The sequence below is a fragment of the Mytilus californianus genome, unplaced genomic scaffold (genome assembly GCF_021869535.1).
Source record: "Mytilus californianus isolate M0D057914Y unplaced genomic scaffold, xbMytCali1.0.p SCAF_9, whole genome shotgun sequence".
In the NCBI taxonomy this organism is placed as follows: domain Eukaryota; kingdom Metazoa; phylum Mollusca; class Bivalvia; order Mytilida; family Mytilidae; genus Mytilus; species Mytilus californianus.
In genome coordinates, this window is record NW_026262745.1 from 3829050 (window position 1) to 3848799 (window position 19750).

A 19750-nucleotide genomic window follows, 5' to 3' on the forward strand; every position below is an offset into this window, starting at 1 on the left:
TTTATTAACTGGAAAAATAAATAATTTATTACATCCATGAAAATCATAGACTACTCCCTAATATCGGCTACACTTCTTAGTGGACAAGCCGTATTAAATTTTTTAAATTTCAATGATTAAATACATAGTAAAAAACACAGAAATCAATTTGATAGTCAATATGTTTCCTTCAAAAAGGAATACAGAACATGCAGAACGGTGAATGTTATAAATCCTTATTGTCATGAATAGATACTGAACACCAATATAAATATAAACCAGTCTATACGTGAGACTTCATTGGAGATTGGAGAGTACCTTACCATATACAGGTAATATACATGTAACTCCGCTGTAATACCCGAAAATGTCAAAGTAAATCACTACCTATACAGAACGTATTACAGTATGTCACAGAAATTATCACGATTGTAAAGCATCACCAGTCATCTTTTAAGAGGTGTACGGAAGCGTAATAGCGCCAAACAACTTTATTTTTTAATATTTTTTCCTACCTTTGCGTTATAACACAAACGTTTGCGATATAACGCAAACCTTTTGCTTTATAACGCAAACATTTCCGATATAACGCAAACATTTGCGAAATAACGCAAACCTTTTGCGTTATAATATAACAGGGGTTTTCGTCGTTCCTGTTATATTTAGAATTCTGGGGGAAAGTCACTGTCTAAAGTCAACAAAACTAAGTTAAGCTTTACGATGGTTTATATATAACTTCTCCAATAGTACAATACATTAATTACAATAAAAGTTCAACGGTAATATTCCAAAAAGATAAAACAAATGGTAATTCCAATAAATGTTCTATACTAAACACAATGAATGTCACTGTAAATGCACGGCGTCCGTACAGCTTGACCGCTGGTATCCAACTGACCATTTACATAGAAACGATCTAATATGAATTACGTAATCTTACTTAATCATAACTACATGTAATAATGAAATTTGTCACTTAATGATTCAAACAAATAATACAATTAAAAAACATATATATGAGAACAAGAAATGGACAATGCTAGGATTAAAATGGATTAACTTCTCAACATGTAAGCTAAATTTTTTTAGATAAAGTTTGAATTTCCACGAAATAAAACAAAGAGGAAAATATCGCTGTCACAATAACGCAAACATTTGCGATATAAACGCAAACCTTTGCGAAATAACGCAAACTTTTGCGATATAACGCAAAACTTTGCGATGTAAGGCAAACCTTTGCGAAATAACGCAAACATTTGCGATATAACGCAAACCTTTGCGTTATAACGCAAACCTTTTGCTTTATAACGCAAACATTTACGTAATAATGCAAACATTTGTTTTATCTTATTTCTCATTAAGATTCAAAGGAAGCAGCGGTTATTAATGGAGGAGGCTGCATATATTAAAATTTACCCCCTTTGTATACTCATTGCAAAGTAATATTATTATGCCTGAATATTTGGAACATACTATTGACTAATGATGAGCAGGATAATAGATATAAAGATATGGTTTGAGTGCCAATTAGAAAACTCTCCATCCAAGTCACAATTTGTAAAAGTAAACCGTTATAAGTCAAAGTGCGGTCTTCAACACGGAGCTTTGGCTCACACCGAACAGCAAGCTATAAAGGGCCCCAAAAATGATGTACATGATAATACATGTATAAATATTACAAAGAAAATTGAGTGATTGAAGTTATACCGAAAGAAATAAAAATCAACCCTGCTTATAAAGCTATAGCCGATAATAGATATACTTCCAAAGTAAGCTCTCGTTTGAGGATTGTGTAAGGTTGGTAAGATTCAAACAAGCTACCCTTTTGCAATAAACGTAAAAAATGAAGATGTTTTATTAACAAAATCATGTTCTCAAATAGCTACCCAAGCATCTTAAAGTTACCTCACTAGATTGAAATGACAATTTCATGACTTTTTATCAAAGATTCTTTATCATATTCTGAGATTTCTTACATCAAATTAAAAAAACAATGTTTCTTTGAATTCTTAATCATTCATTTTAAAGCAGAAAGATCATTTTGTCTAATTGATGTGACAGTTTCACAATTGTATGACATTATTTTTGCTCTTATGTACTTAAACAAAATTTTTAAAATGTTGGCCTTTCAATTGAAATATGCCTATACTATATCTTTTTTCTTGTGAAATTATATACTTTTCTGATGCTTTATTCCTAAATATGCATATTTATTATAATGATTTGGTCTTGTATTTATGGTTTCTTTTCTAAACTAAATCACAACCGAAATTGAATGACAGACGGACATAAATATACAAAACTAAATGAATAATTGAAATCAAGATGTTTGCATTATAACGCAAAGGTTTGCGTTATAACACAAATATAACGCAAACATAGGAGGAAATATAAAAAAAGAAAATTTTTGGCGCTAATACGCTTCCGTAGAGGTGTCCTAGGTGGGATAAATGTTTTAAATTCTTACTCAACTTTAATCACTAAAATAAATATTTAGTTTTTTAAGTAACATCCAAGAACTATTTTTATTTGTAAATTTAAGTTTTTATCTGTAATTTTCGATAGAAGTGTGTTTTTTTAATTCCCCTTTGGAACGGGACAGTCCGACACCCCATTGATTCGACACCCCAATAGTCCGACGCCCCATTATTCCGACACCCCATTGGTCCGACGACCCAATAGTCCGACGCCCCATTAATCCGACACCCCAATAGTCCGACACGGAATAATTGAACAATATTTTAAATAAATAAATTTGTTACAACTAATCCTCCTGAGAGTCCTCAAAATAATAATAATATATTCATAAAGTACTTACAATAACATTATTTAACTTAATGTCCAGTGGCAAATATTACATGTATTATTCAAGTTCAGAACGAGAACAATTTAACAATAAATACAATGGGTAGGTCTTATAATAGATGCCATCCGGGATGAAAAATGTCAATGAAACTTGGACTGCCACAAGGCGATGAAAGTACATGTATATTGAATAGGGACAGCAATTTGCCTTGCAACAGGCTCAGACAAAAGGCCAACGACGGCCCCTCAAAGAGTTGTTGCAATGGTTCTTATCCTGCAGAGAGCGTGGCACTCGCTCTACACGAGGCATCGGATATAACGTCACCACTCTAGCATTTATTGAAAATTATACACCGCGCACAATCAAACGGATGTCCAACTTTGGCAAGGGTTTACTGCCAGTCGGAAGAAAACCACAGTGCCCATATTTCTATTCCCACTTGCATTTTAGATATATATTAGAACTCATTTGACCTTGTCCATCGAATGACTAAGAACAGGTAATGCAATTTATCAAGGTTTGTTGGTAGATATGTATAAGTGAAAATAGTGGGATATATTTATCCAAATAAAATATAGAATGACTGAGACGCGGAGTAGCGAACATTTTGTCAAACTAAATATACTTTGTGAAGTTTTTGTCGAATAACTAACATGAAGATACGCAGCTTTGTATCGCTCCCAAAGCAGAGAAAGTTAAGGCTCCAATTAGGCTTTTCTGCTTAAACGATTGTATGTACAGAATTATTTTGAGAAGAAGATTAGTTTAGTTTGCAATTATACAACAATGTTAAAAACTTTGTATTTAATTGAAGCTGGAGTGAATTATTTAAAGTTACTACATTGAACTCTTAAGACAGTGGTAAACCAAATAGAACTTTATATTGTTTGGTGCGTTCTCCGTAAGGAATCTGTTTGAGGATACGAGTTTGATAATGAAAACAGGTACATTCTTGTGACAGTGACAACGTCAAGAGAAGTGGTGTTGGTTGCTAGAGTTATTTTCATGTCGCATGTTTGCTTGTGTTGTTCAAAAGACATACGATAAGTTGTGTTTTTTAAGACGCAACAAAGAACACAAATGAAAATAATTATATACAGAAAAAAAGTTTGTTGTTTTATTCATATGCAATTACAAATATTATTATACTTTACTTTAGAAACCACTAATACAATAACCATCACAAATAACCCCTCTTTCCCGCGGGTGACTGCGCGTAGGCAGAATAACTGTTAGGGAATATGCACGTCGAAAAAATAACCCCATATTTCCAGCGGGCAAATGTGCGTAGGCAAAATAACTGTGTGGGAATGAGCGCGTAGGCAAAACAACTCCTTTAGTGGAAATTTGCACGACGTCTTTCAAATAACAACTTCACGTTCAGTTCAGTATAATAATACAGTTATGGCCTTCATAAAAGTTAATATCCAAAATTATTTCCTACAGACCTCAAGGAAAATAACCCTTTTCTCGATTTAATAATTTTGGATATTAACGTTTGATGAAGGCCATAATTGTATATTATCTCTTACTAGAAGATGCCTGAGAAATCGCGGTACCATTGGGCAAGCGTTGAAACAAAGAGTGTGGACACAGTAAGGATTTTGACACGGTTAATGCATTTAATTCTATTTCTTTAAAGAGATGAAAATGAGGATCATAATGCAAAAGACCCCATTCCTCTCTGTTGGAAAATAAAAGTATTAAATACTCTAAGAAAAGTGTGGCAAAGTATGATTTTCAGTACTTTTTTTACCCTTTTAACTCAATAACCGTATGAGCTACGTAAAGGGATCAATATTTGGATTTCGACTGAGCATGAGCGAAATCGTATAAAACACGGATCGATAACGGTCTCCGAATTTGGATATTTTCTCAAAAAATAGGCGTTTTATGTGGAAAAAAGATTGTTTCAAAGACAAATTTAGGATGTACAAAACATTTATATGTCATATCACAAATATTTCCGACTTTGTATGGTTTCAGAGGAGTTGCGGCTCAATGAAATCAGTCTCTTCCTTTAGTAGTATATAGTCTATAGAAATCAGAAATAATCAATGTAAAAATGGTAGATAGATTGGTAGTTATTTGCTTGTCTAATTTCCAGTCGCAAATTTTTCATGACTGTATTCAGTTCAAATTCATTCTGACAGCACATTTTATCCATTTTTATCGAAGTTTCAACCTTAATAAAGTCTTTTTTGTATAGAAAAATTATCACCGATTGGACAATTTTACTATCGATGTTATAAACTTAAACTCGTCAATTTTCGAGCGTATTATCAATTAACTAATTAACTCGGTAGCTCTCAGTTTTTTTTTTAAGTTTTCGATCTTTAAGTTCGTGTACAGTATAGATGAACGGACATGGTAATGTTTGGAAACAATAGTCTCTCTTTATGGTAAAATGACACTTTTTACAAGTTTGACTGTATCCGAGACCTAATCACGTGAACATTATTCTTTATGATGAGAGACTGTACTGCTGATGACATTTCTTTTTTAGTAGAATGTGTTCCCATATAGAACACATCTTGTATTAGTTTACCAAAACTTGCAAGGTTCTCGATTTCTTTATATGCATATGGTCATGGTACTTCTTTAATAGTAATACCAGATAGGTGGCATAGTATTATCTGTTTCTGTGATATACTCATAAGAAAGAGTAGTTCAAATACCACGTCAACAACGATTCTACGAAGGAGTGTCTGGATTTGGGGGGGGGGGGTCCGTTCATTTCTGTATTCTTAGGGCATTTTCTCTATTCTTTATCTACTTTTTGCCCATTATTCTCTAATCTTTATAATTCAGCACCTCACTATTCTCTATTCTTATTCATTTTTATCTATTCTTTATATTTTTGCCCATTATTCTCTGTTCTGTAAACCCCAATCCACACCCTCATGAAGTAGATTTTCTATTTTGGCAGTTATTAAGCTTTGTCGGACTATTGGGGTGTCGGACCAGTAGGGTGTCTGACTAATTACTTTATAGTACAGCCCGAAGAATGCCCTCAGATTTGAGGGAATCTCAAATTTCACAACTGATTAGCTTCACAGTTTGAAGTCCTTGTAATTTATATATCACTCTTCCCAATAAACTGACCACAGATGTTACACATAGGTTATCTGATAAGAAAGTCAACATTTTGGCATTTTCTGTCTTTACTTGAAATATAAACATGATAAATATAAATATTCTTCATAAGATTTCGACAATCTAGTCAGTGTTTTTTTTATTAATCATGTTCAGATACAGTTAAAGGAATGTAATATAAAGTTATGATTTTTTTTTATTAATTTTCCATTTTTTTTAAAAATTTAGAATAGATCCATAATCTGTTGTCATTTTGAAGATTAATTTTCATTAGAAATGAATATTATTTGTAAAAGAGGGACGAAAGATACCAGAGGGACAGTCAAATTCATAGATCGAAAACAAACTGACAACGTCATGGCCAAAAATAAAAAGACAAACAGACAAATAATAGTACAGATGACACAACATAGAAAACTAAAGACTAAGCAACACGAACCCCACCAAAAACTGGGGGTGATCTCAGGTGCTCCGGAAGGGTAAGCAGATCCTGCAATGTAATTTTCACATTTATTTTGATAACATGTCATTTAATGATAAAAGGAAATTTCCTAAATATTTAAAAGAAATTTTTAATAGAATATTCATTAGGCAAAGACAATTTTGGAAAAATAACCCTCCTTTTTATACGCCCGTTAATGAGAGGTATTATGGCATACTGTTGTCCATCCGCCCGTCTGTCTGTCCGTCTGTTGTCAACATGTTGAATATGAACTAAAAAACGCTAAATAACCAATATACTATTTTCATATTACCGAATTTTGACTCCGGATTATATAATTTGTCGACTGGTTACCTTGGACATCATGGTACCAAGTCAGGTAAGAGCAAGCTAAAGAAGTAAAACCAAGCTTTCGATCGGTACAATTTTGGGGGAAAATTACCTGCTTAACATTTTTTTTTCACTACAAAATCATCGGAAAACAGTAAACTTTCCCCTCAAATTACACCGATAATATGTTTGATTTTACTTATTTTGGTTGCTCTTACTTGACCGAGTACCATGATGTCCAAGGTAACCAGTCGACAAATAATATAATCCGGAGTCAAAAGTCGGTAATATGAAAATAGTCTATTTGCATGAAACTTTGGTAAATTGTTTATATCTATTGACGTGAGCTCCATTTCGTCTTTTTTATAAATTTTAGATTTTACATTTCCGAGTTATGGGGTTTTATTCATAAAAAAAAAGTGATTTTCCTATTTTCGGACGGTAACTCAAAATGCTTTCACCAATTTGCAAGAAACTTTGGTGAAATGGTTATATCTATTGACATGAGCTCACTTTCGATTTTTATAAATTTCAGATTTTACGTTTCCGAGTAATGGGGTTTTATTCATTAAAAAAAAAGGGGATTTTCAAGTTTTCGGACAATAACTCAAAAATGCTTTAAGCAGTTCTCATGAAGCTTTGGTGAATTGGTTATTTCTATTGACGTAAGCTCCCTTTCAAATTTTTATTGATTTTACATTTTACATTTCCCAGTTATGGGATTTTATTAAAAAAAAAGGTGATTTTCCAGTTTTCGGACAATATCTTTAAAGTGCTTTGAGCAGTTTTCATTAAATTTTAATGACTGGTTTATATCTATTAAGATAACCTCCTTTTACTTTTTCATAAATTTCTGATATGACATTTAGAATTTTATATTAAACTTTATTTTTTGAAAACGCGACAGGCGTATCATGCGCTAATGGCGGAGCTGTTTATTATTTTTATACGACCGCAAAAAAAATTTTGTGGTCGTATATTGGTATGACGTCGTTGTCGTCGTTGTCGTCGTCGTCGTCCGGCGTCGTCGTCCGTCGTCCGAAGACACATTAGTTTTCGCACTCTAACTTTAGTTTAAGCATGGAAGTAATATTTAAATATTACTTCCATGGTTTAAGTGAATGGATCTCAATGAAATTTTACCATAAGGTTCAATACCACAAAAGGAAGGTGGGGATTGATTTTGGGGGTTATGGTACCCACAGTTAAGGAATTAGGGGTCAAAAAGGGGCCAAAAATAAGCATTTTTGTAACTTCCAGACATAACTTGTGTGTAAGTGTATGGATCTCTCTGACATTGTACCACAAGGTTCCATATCACAAAGGGAATGCTGGGATTGATTTTGGGGGTAATTGTCTCCAAATTTTAGGAATTAGGGGCCAAAAAGGGGCAAAAAACAAGCATTTTTCTAGTTTCATGACAATAACTTGTGTGTAAGTGTATGGATCTCTCTGACATTGTATCACAAGGTTCCATATCACAAAGGAAATGCTGGGATTGATTTTGGGGGTAATTGCCTCCAAATTTTAGGAATTAGGGGCCAAAAAGGGGCAAAAAACAAGCATTTTTCTAGTTTCATGACAATAACTTGTGTGTAAGTGTATGGATCTCTATGAAATTGTACTACAAGGTTTCATATCACAAAGGGAAAGCTGGAATTGAGTTTGGGGGTAATTGCCCAAAAAGTTTAGGAATAAGGGGCCAAAAAGGGGCCAAAAATAAGCATTTTTCTAGTTTCCAGACAATAACTTGTGTTCAAATGTATGGATCTCTCTGAAATTGTACTGCAAGGTACCATACCACAAAGGGAAGGCTGGGATTGATTTTGGGGGTAATTCCCTCAAAATTTTAGAAATTTGGGGCCAAAAAGGGGCCAAAAAACAAGCATTTTTCTAGTTTCCAGACAATAACTTGTGTTCAAGTGTATGGATCTCTCTGAAATTGAACTGCAAGGTACCATATCACAAAGGGAAAGCTGGGATTGAGTTTGGGGGTGATGAATCATAAGGGGGTTCAAAAAATTGGGGGGGATTTTTTTTTCCTTTTTTTTTTCTTTAAAATTGGTTATTTTTAAATTTATATATAAAAGCAAATAATAATGATATGGTTTGAATAGGTAAATTTAAAAATTTTAAGTTCTTAGACCACTTTCATTCTGTGTGAGAAACCTATGCTGTGTCAAATATTTAATTACAATCCAAATTCAGTGCTGTATCAAGCTTGAATGTTGTGTCCATACTTGCCCCAACTGTTCAGGGTTCGACCTCTGCGGTCGTATCAAGCTGTGCCCCAGCGGAGCATTTTATTGTGTTTAATTTTCATTTGAAAACATTCTTTCATATTTCAACTTATTTTCTCTTATTCTAAGCATTTGATCTCACTCTTTTCAATGCGATATAACAAAAAAGTGGTTTATATACATATTGCCCCTATATTCAGTGGACAATAAGGGGTAGGGTCCACTCCACATTTGCATATGAATAGAAGTAGGTAATATTTGAACCTTATATACTGAAAAAATGCAGAATATATATATATACAGTTTATATATGGATTGGTCCTGGACCCAATTGATTTTAATATAGTTATTCGAGTATCCCCATACGTGAAATCAAATTCGAACCATTCTAAATATAACAAGAAAGGAAACATATAGGCTAGGGATACCTGATGAGGATAGTCCCAATTCTACTTGACCGAAACACAGACCAGATTTGGATTTCTAGTCTAAAAATACACACACAATAATTATACTACAAGCATGCAAGTCGGAAATTCTAAAAAAAATAAGATAAATACTGAAAAATATTCCATAACAATAAATATTTATTATATGCACATCAAAATTGAATTGAATACAGAGGGTTATAATAAGATACACTGGATTGGTCTTGGACCCGATTGATTTTAATATAATTGCATTGAAACGTTTTGTTAAAAAATATAAAATTTGCTAAATGAGCAAATCTAAAAATTTTATCATAGCATTTCCAAATTAGCTGCAGAAATCCTATTTTCATCAATATTCAAAGAAAAATGAAATTTATATATTTTTTAATTGAATTTTTGATGAAAACATTGCAAAAATGAGAAGAAGAAAAAATAGAAAACACATCGTCTAAGAGAATATTTTGTAGATCTAAGAATATATAATGTATTTAGTGTAGGTGATATTGAAATAAAATAATCTTGACCAGCTAACCATCTGTGTTTATTTGATAACATCAGTGGACACCAACTGTGAGAGAAGCACTTAACCTAATCATTTAATTGCTTGTATAAACAATCAATTACATGGTTTCAATGCTGAATATCAGGAAAAATCGGGGCTGTTCTATAAAGTATAATGGGGTGTCGGACTAATGGGGTGTCGGAATATCGGGGCGACCCCTTTTGAACAATGCTTTTTTTTTAGAATATTGAAATCATAAATTGACTCTACGATTAAACAATACATACCCACTCCCTCCATATAACAAGAATGTGTCCATAGTACACGGAATATCATTTTCTATGTTCAGTGGACCGTGAAATTTGGGTCAAAACTTTAATTTGGCATAAAATTAGAAAGATCATATCATAGGGAACATGTGTACTAAGTTTCAAGTTGATTGAACTTCAACTTCATCAAAAACTACCTTGACCAAACACTTTAACCTGAAGCGGGACAGACGGACGGACGAACGAACGGTCAAATAAACGAACGAACGGACACACAGAACGGAAACATAATGCCTCTCTACTATCGTAGGCGTAGAAAAATAATGACAGAAATAGTCCCGTTTGAATGGTTTTACAAATGTCATTTTTGGGGTCCTTTATAGCTTGCTGTTCGGTGTGAGTTAAGGCTCCGTGTTGAAGACCGTACTTTGACCTATAATTGTTTACTTTTACAAATTGTGACTTGGGTAAGAGAGTTGTCTCATTGGCACTCATACCACATCTATGGAAATATATTTATGGTGTGTATAATGCAAATGAGGCAATGCACATTTTCAAGGAAGTTGAATAACTACTACTAACCACAGCGTACATGTACATTTTTTTAAATGACTCCTTCCACTATTTAAACCAAGAATGACAATTATATATGAAATGCTATAGTTGGTGAGACTTTATTCCTATAAGATGTGTGTATTTATTATCATTATATTTATAAACCAAATCATTTGTGTATTTACCCTTTCAACATATTAGAAAATTTCGTATACCCGTTCCTTTTATGTACAGAAATATGCTAAATGTGAGCAATTTATATGATTATTTTCTCTCTTATTTTCAACATATATTTTAAATTGTGACTATCTATAATAGTTCCGTAACTTTCTATCTGTATAAACCAATGATCAACAAGTACATACATTTTTATGAAATTATCAGCAATATACCGGTAATTTAAAAAAAAAAAGATGTTAGTCACGAATAATATTCTAGTTTAACGTGTTGGTGTATCCGTTGTCGAAGATGCACCTAGACCTAGGTGAACAACACACTCTCTTTAGAACATCTTGTTTTTAGTTTCACAAAATTTGGGTTATAAAATTCTGTTGAAGGATTTATTGTTGTTAGTTAATGTAAATGTTCAGTTGCAAATACTGCATGCATATTGAGGACAAAGTCGAAGAAATATAGTAGCTGGCAAAACTATTCAGGCATCACCACGTAAAATAAATCTTCATGGAATGCTACCTATACTTAATAAAAAAAACCCCACTTATATACGATTTTCGAAGGTTTTTGTTTATGTAATTGTAGAATGAGCCTCTGTCTGTCTGTCTGTCTGTCTGTCTGTCTGTCTGTCTGTCTGTCTGTCAATGAACTCCTATTTGGATAGATCTGTTGGACGCATATTTTCGACTTGCTCTTACTTTCAATAAAGATGGTGGTATTCTTAGCCTCAACACCATGTGTTGTTTGAATTTGCTTCTGATTTTTTTCACATATTAAGTTTTGGTTCAGATGGTGTCACAGTATTGTCTCAGTATAACAATAGGGTTGAGTACAGGTGCCCTAATGGGTCCTCTATGCAGAGAGAAAATCCCACACATGGAGTCGGGCCTCTATTGGTCACTAAACAATTATGTATACTAGTTCAGCGAAATGGTTGCTACACTAAACACCAAAACATGCTTTTGAACTTAAATTAAAGAAAAACGAAAGCACACGAGATTAACAAAATATAAAGGTCAGGCGAAAAAATGTAATTTATGACTTTTGATATCTCAACCTGCCCCTATACCTTTAGCAAATGAGGAATAAACAACCACACTGCAAAAAACAGGGGAAAACTCAATTTAAAAGAAGTCAGAGTCTGAACAGAATAAACTACGCAAATGGCAATAATAAACATAAAATAACAAAGGACCAGTAGCAGTAACTGACATGCAAGATCCAGGTTTGAAGTACAATGTACATTAATCGGGAATTTGTGTCATTGGTAGTAAAATTAATATTTCTTGAACAATAAAATCTTGGGATATTTGGTCAAACAAAATAATACCTTTACTCAGTACCAGAACATATAAAAAATATTCTCTTTTCTTTGGATTTGTTCGGAAATAGATTTATTTCTCCCAAAGCATATTTCTTTCTCCCATAGGATATTTATTTCTCCCATAGCAGATTTATTTCTCCCATAGGAGATTTTTCTCTCTTATGATTTGCTTTAATCTCCCATATTATTTTTATTTTTCCTTAGGATTTATTTTTAACCCTTCGGATTTTTTTTATCCCACAGGATATTTTTTCTGTAATGAAATCCCTTAGGATTTTTATTAATCCTATCGGATATTTTTTATCCCACAGGATTATTTTATTAGACAAATATCCTATAGGATAAGAAATGTCCTGTAGGAAATGCTTTTATTTCTCCTAAGGGATTGTTTTCGTCCTAAGGGAGAAAATATATCCTGTAGGATATTTTTATTCTCCTAAGGGATTATAAATCCCGTAGGATTAAAATATCCTGTAGGATATTAAAAAAATCCTACGGGATTATGACTTTATCCTATAGGATTTCTCAAAATCCTGTAAGATTTTTAAAAATCCTATGGGAGAAAATTATATCCTATAGGATTTTGTCACTGTTTTCACTCCTGTTGCCGAACCAGACGAGCCACACCAATTTTTTTTTGTATTGTGTTACCTATCCCCAGGGGTACATTATTGCCAAATTTGATGGTTCTACCGTTAAAAAAGTGTGGTTCCAATTTGCACTCATGAGAAGTGCAAAGTAATCCAAGAACATGTTCGGCATATTATAGCAGATCTATTGACAACGACAAAATTAAAATAAACTGATAGGTAAATCCCTGATGATGGCGGGCCTACAATGCTTAAACCCATTCATAAATGTTATACATTTATCATTAGCATATAATACAAAAACCGCCGAAACACTAAATTAGTGTAGGATTGATGTAAAACAATTGCAAGTCTAGTAATACTAGCATCATATGATCATTATTTTGTAATATAATTACAATAAAATACTAATAGTATGTATACGGAGTCTTCCGAATAAGATTTTTTGCTATTGGAATTCAGATTGATATTAGAATGCGTGGATGTTAGGTGTCACTTTTATACAAGGAACCTATATATCAACTGTAGTTATCCTATTACTCATAATAAGTGAGAAATTCACATTACAAAAAAAAAAAATTTTCAAGCAGTCACTGAACCATGAAAATGAGGTCAAGGACATTTGACATATGGCAGACGGAAACTTCGTAACATGAGGTATCTGCATACAAAATATGAAGCATCCAGGTATTCTACCTTTTTTCCCTGAAATATACAGCTTTATACAAATAGTTTACGCCGCCGCCACTGCCGCCGGATAGTAATACCTATGTCTCGCATACTGCGACTTTCGTCGCAGGCGAGACAATAAAAATTAAATGAAAAATAATTTGATAAAATTTTAACACCAACCTTTTCGTGCCGTTTTCACTGTTATTCAACGCAAAATTATAATCTAAGCCATCTGGGTTGATCTCATTTCATAAAGGATATCTTTTGTTTACTTATTGTACTATTTTTCTTATTGCATTAACCCAGCAGACAACTTATTTAGTAAAAGTTAATCGTACATGACTTATTAGACACGCCCCTTAGAAGCAGGCGGTCCAAAATAGGATAGGAGAAAAACGGCAAGTGAAATATCATAATTTACAATTTCAAACATTTAAAGTGCCTTTGTTTAATAATCTCCGGTTATATAGATAATCAGACGGTATTATTGTGTAAATCAAAACTTTGCTTGCATCCACTTCATTTGAACTTTGGTAGATAATTATAGTTGTCTCATTGGCAATCATACCATATGTCCTCATTTTTATACTGTCCGAAACCCGGACATTTTGGCTGCAATAGGATATATTTACCAAAAAATCACTTAAACCATTTACTTATAGTGGCTGTTATTGCCTGTTAATTCATTTTTTACAATGGCAGTCTCGTTGACTTATTTGCCTTTTAGCAAAATATGTTTAGATCTTGTAAAGGTAACAAAATTTGCTGTTTCAAGTTTTTCTCTATCTGGTATAGTTTTCATAAATGCAAGTATGAATTAAAAGTGTTTTTTAGGGCAATAATTTCTATAAGGAAGAACTACTTTTTTGCCGTTTTATTTATTTGTATACATTGTCTGACTGACTGTTTATCCTATTTAAAGGTTTTTTTTTAATCTACAATCGTCTTAACAAAAGGCGCTAAAATGTCACATTGTAAAACATCGTCATTGAAGACGACGGACAATTTCAGTCATATGATTTATTGTAAGATCTAGCTGACCGTTATTGATTTTTTTAAGTTTTCAACTTTTTGACTTTCTCCTCAGAGGGTTGTTCCAATGGTTTTTAATGTGTAGCAACTCTCGGTAGACAAGACATCGGATTTACGACATCTCCATTTCGACCGGACGTGGCTGCGTTTTATTCATCTGCACAGCCAAACGGACGTAACTTTTCAGCAAGGTTTACTGTCGGGCGGGAGAAGCCAAGAACTGACAATATTTGTATACTCAAGTCAACCGTTTGGGTTTGAATAAAATGAGATAAATGTAAATAATGATGAGACAACAACCAAACGACACAGACAATCAAGTCATTTAGAGTCAACATGCAATCTTATATAATAGAGAGATGCCGATACAGAATATCAAGCTCAAAACCGCTCCGTGTATAAATAAAGTAAAGAGCTAATTTAATATTATCTATCGTTGAAAATATCCCAACAGGCACAGCATTAATTTGTGTGGTTGAAAGGTTTCACCATCCCACTTTTTAATCTCGATCAGTGGAAATCAAAAAAGATACATGTAATAAAAATCAGTACAAGAAAAATACTCGGTAGAGTTGATGATGGTGGATGGTTGCTTAACGTCCAGCGGCAAATTAAATGCATGCATGTTCTGGACGTGTTCATTGCTATGAATATTAACCCGGCTTTGTTCGAGACTGACACGCTGAGATAGAATTTTAACGTGCTAGTTCACAAGGTAAGACGTGTCACCTACCTGAAGTACCAGTCTTTGTTTTTACTCCTTAATGCAACTTGCCTAGAGAAGGAACAGCAAATACAAATGTTGATGTCTTTGGTTTGACCCGGCCGGGGTTCGAACCCACGATCTCCTGCACTCGAAGAAAACACACTACCACGAGATCTCCAAGGCGGTCATCAGAAGAATAGAATATTACACCAAAAATCTAAAGTGTAATAAACAACTCAATTTCACAGAACTGTCCCTGTTCAAGTCAGCAAAAATTATTTAACCTATTGATATCATTCTTTCTACGTTTTCAAGACAAAATAGTCATCTCAAACACGCGTGAACCTAAAAAGGTATACTCGACTTTCTATTTTGGAGTTGTTTTCCAAAACAAACTGTCACCGGGGGCAGAGATGCAAATTGATGCTTTAAAAAGATAAATCTATTATCTTTCTTTGGATTTTTTTCGGCGGAATTTATGCTTATGCACAAAAAAGATCCGCATGAATTTGCACCTTCCACAATCGACTGGTTGGTGAAAATTTGTCTATAATTTAAAAGTTTACAAATATCTCGAAGCTCAATTCAATAATTTAAGTAAAAACATACATAAGATACAAAAAAAAACCCTAAAATAGGCACTTTCATTCAACTTTTGAAGCCCATAGAAGCAGATGTAAACAATTCAAATTTTCCAACTTCGCCTGTTTTACCTTCTCTAACAAAGAGTTCCATTTCTTTTGTTTATTTTCAACTGGGTTTCCGCGTTATTCCTCAGATTTACACTACATATGTATTTCAAAGACATTATATTTTATCAAAAACGATCAAAGACTCCATAATCTGCAAATTTGATATAATCTATATTTTTCAGTTTTCAACTAGGGAAGAAATTTAACCAAAAGGACCAAATCAAGTGATGCAAATCCTATTAATAAAACACCTAGGATCTAGGATTTTGCCATATAATCAAGAAACTATTTTTGTCATAAGTATAGGCAACAATTACTACAAACGTCACTGATATTTGTAAACAAAATGGCACGGTCCAAGTTAGAATTCTTAGTATGACAGACGAAACCAGTATTTGATATCCATCTGGTGCCAAGGATATTAGCTTTTACAAACGAGCTTTCAGGGTCATCAATATTTTACAGAAAAATTCTTCCTTTTTTTGTACATATGAGACATTTTGAGACACAAAATAAATCTATGACAGAAGTCATTTGACAATTTGTTTCTACAGTAGGACATGTGCCTCAGAGAAATAGGCTTTACCGGTTGACAATATTTAACCTTTAACGGTCCATAATTGTATATCCTCCAGAAAAAAAAGTATTATAACATATGAAAAAATAACAACAATTACATAAAACTTGTTGAAATCCAATATTTCGAGTAATACACACATCCATTTTATGACAACTTTTTGAGCCAAAAACCGGAAGTAAAAAACTTGTATTTAGACCAGTAAAATTCTGTATTAACCGGTGTTCCTGTATTAATGACCATTTCTCAGACATACGGTATTTAACGGACAATTTATAATGTATTGTTTAATAAAATGTGATAGTATATGTATTTAAGACAACTCACTGATATGGCAGAATCAGTTCACACGTGAACTGGGAATTCCAGCGGGTTAGATTGATGCATTTGTAGTCTGTAAAATACAAATAGCGTAACTGAACATGTTTACATTCTATATAACTTCTGTTAAGATCATAATTAATTTGGAAGAACAAATATATAAAATATCGGAATAAAGGGTGGTGATGGTTTTGCATTTTGTGTACAACACATCAGACAACAATAATTTCCTAAATTGTCAATACCTAATTCCTGTATCAAGCAGTTTATGTAATGTGATTAACAACCAAGAACGATGTTGTTCGGGAGTTATTTCCGAGGAGACAACAACATATGTGTCTTGGAGGTTGTATAATAAAATCGATTTTAAAATAAAATAATAATTTATTACGTAAATACAAATTTAAAAGCTCAAATGCTCAATTGTTCGAAAGTTCATAAAGTGTCACACGGGCCCATGATCGCTTAGTAAATTTACGGTTTTGACGAGTATGAATTCCGGTGGTGAATGAACTCCTTCCCTTAACCACGAGGCTGGAGACCTGGCGTAATCTCATCTTTCGTTTTCTTTTCTAGTATTTGTATCGTCTGTGTTCCTGGTATTGTACAATGTACAAGATTATTTAATGTACACAAATATGTATGTAACTTATTCTAAAAGGTAAACTATTCAGCGCACTGTAATTAAATCTTTGAATATTTGTTTTATTGGTATACATATTGATTTTGTTATCAGTTAATTAAAACCATACTAAATATAACACATATGTACTTTCACGGTACTACAATCTGTCGATACCTATACCTGAAGGGATGCTCAGAAATAGAGTCCACTTTAAAGAATGTAGGAATCTAAAGTTTCTTCTGTTCCATGCAATTGTTCAAATAATGGATTTGAGATTATTCTTTAGAAGTCATGTAAAATTGTTTTAGAATTCCTCTTAAAACTGACAATCAGTTTAATAAATAATTCGTGCCTTGCCTAGATTGCTGCTGTCAGCACTTTAAAAAAATACTTTTTTTCTTTACTTATTTAAGTAAATATATAACTATATACTATGCATTTTTTACAATTACTTACTATTACTGAATATCACTTACTATGCTTAAGGAATTACTACAATTACTAAACTGTTATTTTACTAAACTTAAGTAATAACAAAACGCTTAAATAAATTAAACAATTATAATTTAGTACTTGAAATATTTCAATTTACTTGTATGAAGTAAAAAAAAAAAAATGCTGAAATTACCTCTTATTGTCCGAAAAACTACTACTTGTTACTGGGTTTGCTTTATATCTGTTATACAGAGAGAATTGCTTCATTGTAATACTATGTTAACCTGAAGTAGGTAAATTACTTAGGAACATACATTATGTTTTCAACCTTGGCTACTATTTTCACATACTAGTAGTCAAATTCTAGACACAACATTTGTTTTCTTAAATTACATGCACCGTTTTCGTATTCATATATCCAATGACACTCATTCTGATGTAAAATTCTTTTCTAAGAAATTATCTTATTTTGAACATTTCTGTCAGTAAACAATACATGACGAAAAGGTATTTCAGATATATAGCATCGCTACCAACCACTTACCTGGACTTAGAATGAATCCTGGTGTACACGGTTTCTGGTAACATGAACAATCCTCCATTGACGGAACACAATAACAGTTATGATTCGGTTTGGTAATGAAGTTGTAACCTCGAGTATAATCGCAACGACATCGTCTATCGGAATTTGTGGACCCATTACTGAATATAATCTGTCCTTCCTCACTGCAATATGTCTTTTCAAAAATACAAGTTGGACTACCTTTTGTTGAGAATCCAAATGGTTGGTATCTTGTACTTTCGCATTTTTGTTCATGAAGATTTCCAACAATTACAAATTTGTACCCTACAAAAGATTCATTAAAACATACGTCAACATATATTCTTAATCGAAATAATCAATATTAAAAAATTATATCACCATGATTTGTACAAAAAAATTTCCTGTTTTTTTTCCATTTTGTTCATAAATCATAGTTATAAATCCAATGTGAAAATATCCCAAAGGAAAATATGGTTCGAAATAGTTTGTGCACATTTGTTTCTTATATTATGAGATTATAAATATATTTTTTAAATAGCCTGCCGACACTGGGGTTGTGAGTTCGAGCACTGCACGTGGCAAATGTGTTCGACTCAGATCTTGATTGACTAGGATTGCCAGTTTCCAACCGAAGGTAGTTGGTTCTCTCAGGGCACTCCGGCTTCCTCAATCGATAAAAACTGGCACCATGATATCACCAAGAGTGATAAAAGTGGCGTTAAACACCAAAAATAAAAAAATCTCTCAGATGAAAATCGTAATAATTACTTACATGTATAAACTGTTCATGGTTTCTACATAAACAATGATAATTTTCTAGGAAAGATATCAGAATTTGTTACATTATAATTCAGTCAAGCGGGATCCAGAGAAAAGTATGACCTACATTTCATGCCTCATAGACATAACTTCACATAGAACTGCTGATTTGATTCCTCTTATTAATTTTGTCGTACACGCATGTTATGTAAACGAACTTTCTATGTTGTACCCCGTGAAATCTAAATCTTTCAAAAATTTTAAGATAAGAAATAGACAATTGTTTCAACCATTCATATAAATCGAAATAACGATATTACGATCACCATAACATAGAGCTTCGAAACATATTTTCAGGATTAGCAACTTTCAGATTGTTATAGGGTTAAATGTAAAGTGTAAGGTGTAGATTTACTTTATGTTACCAATTCACTGTCACAACATCATTAACTTAAAAAGAAAATGCATTTTTTTAATTATAAACCTTATTATAATAAATGCAATGTCATATGATACATATACCAGAACTAAGACGGACGTGAAGTTGTTACAAAACAAAAATCATATACAGTTAACATTTTGCATGCATATATCACTGAAAAGTCAGACCTCACCTGTCCACATTATAAGGTAGGCCATGTATACTATA

General features: G+C 32.8%; 1 protein-coding gene across 1 annotated transcript in view; it reads right to left on the bottom strand.

The window, feature by feature from the left end:
* LOC127714720 (serine/threonine-protein phosphatase 6 regulatory ankyrin repeat subunit C-like) overlaps nucleotides 1-19750 on the bottom strand; it is a 405000-nt gene that overhangs the window by 76208 nt on the left and 309042 nt on the right. The window lies entirely within an intron of this gene.